Source organism: Oratosquilla oratoria, chromosome 36, assembly GCF_046742065.1.
Source record: "Oratosquilla oratoria isolate Oo_2021 chromosome 36, ASM4674206v1, whole genome shotgun sequence".
NCBI classification, from domain to species: domain Eukaryota; kingdom Metazoa; phylum Arthropoda; class Malacostraca; order Stomatopoda; family Squillidae; genus Oratosquilla; species Oratosquilla oratoria.
This window is the reverse complement of record NC_134812.1, coordinates 9168774-9170474: the sequence shown is the minus strand read 5'-3', so window position 1 is coordinate 9170474 and position 1701 is coordinate 9168774.

The following is a 1701-nucleotide window of genomic DNA, read 5'->3' as shown; positions in this document are numbered from 1 at the left end:
ATACATATATATATATATATATATATATATATATGTATAAATATGCATATATATATATATAAATATAAATATGTATATATACATATATATATATAAATATACATATGTATATATACATATATATTAGGAAAGTATAATCTAGTGGCACATTTGTAAAATGAGAATTTTTAACCCACTGTTGGAGAATAAGATAAGATGAACAGAAAACCTGTATATTTCGACCACTATCTGTGGTCCTCTTCAGCAGAATGATACATAATGTGAAGTGAGAGAATAAATATAGCTTGACCATAAAACTCAATCAAATATGGTCGAGAGAATTCCTCAGTGTTCCTACAAACTAGCAAAGAGGATCATCGCATTGGCTGGGATAATGCCGCCATCGTCTACAAATCCCATTACAGTTTTCGAAGATTATTGAATACTCCCTGATTAAACATATTTCAAATTTTAATACCTCCAAAGGTCAGGGGTCCCCAGACTGCATAACTTGGATCGCTGCAAAGAAATTCATCTCAAAAGCAGACGGACTTGACCACACCATCAGTCAACCTTCGCCTCGACCTCATCAAGGACATATTACCTGAGTCCCCCCTTTTCCTTGTTCCCAAATGTGCCCCTCTTAGCTATATCTATTCTCTCTACACTATGTGTCATTCTGCTAAAGAAGACCACAGATAGTGGTCGAAATATAGAGGTTTTTTGTCCACCTTATCTCATACTCCGACAGTGGGTTAATAAGTCTCATATATATATATATATATATATATATATATATATATATATAAATTTATATATATATATATATATATATATATTACAGCCGTTTGCTAATTTCTGAAACAATGAGAGTCACTCTACAAAAGACAAAAGGTCTTCGGATTACGCCATCCCCTCTACTAGGAAACTTTGACTGTCACTACGGGACATAAACCCAATAGTAATATTGTCTCAGTAGGTGGGACTAAATCTCCATCATGGGACATGATCCTTGGCTAGACGGGACAAAGAAACACACCGTCCAAGTTATCTCCCCCCGCCACATCTATCACATCTATATACCCTTGTAATCTTCATTGTACTTTGTATTACCCTAAAGATGACCATATGCATTGAATGAAGCAGCTGTCACTATAAATAGATCTACATTCTGAATTATTTTGCATTTTCCTCCAAAGCTTGGACATTGAAGAAAAAAGAAGATATATATATAGAAAGAGAAATGTTCTCTTAAAGCTATTGACGCCATTTGTGCTTTAACATTCAACAGAAATTGCTTACGAGAGAAAGACTTTGCCCAAGAGTTTTATTTCGAAGTGGAAGGCCATGGACCTGTTGGACAGACGTGAAGAATCTACTGCGTCGCACAGGGAAAGAAACATAGATTACAACGCCTAGAGGTAAGGAAACAACAACTTTGGCATGTCTTCTCCTCTGTTTCCTCTAGAGAAATCCAGCGAAGCACGAAGAACTTCTTTGAAAGTGCTGAAAGAAAACGCCAACGGATAGCATCGACCCGGCATGAGAAGAGACTGATAACTCTACACGGTGACCCCGTGAGGAACGAGGAACACCGGGATGGCTACGTAAACTTGGCGAATATTCATTTGACGGAGACATAGAAGACATTCTGAAATCTAGGCCTTTATTGTCAATATATAAAGACCCCATCTAGAGTCAAAAAGAACTGAAACGGAAACA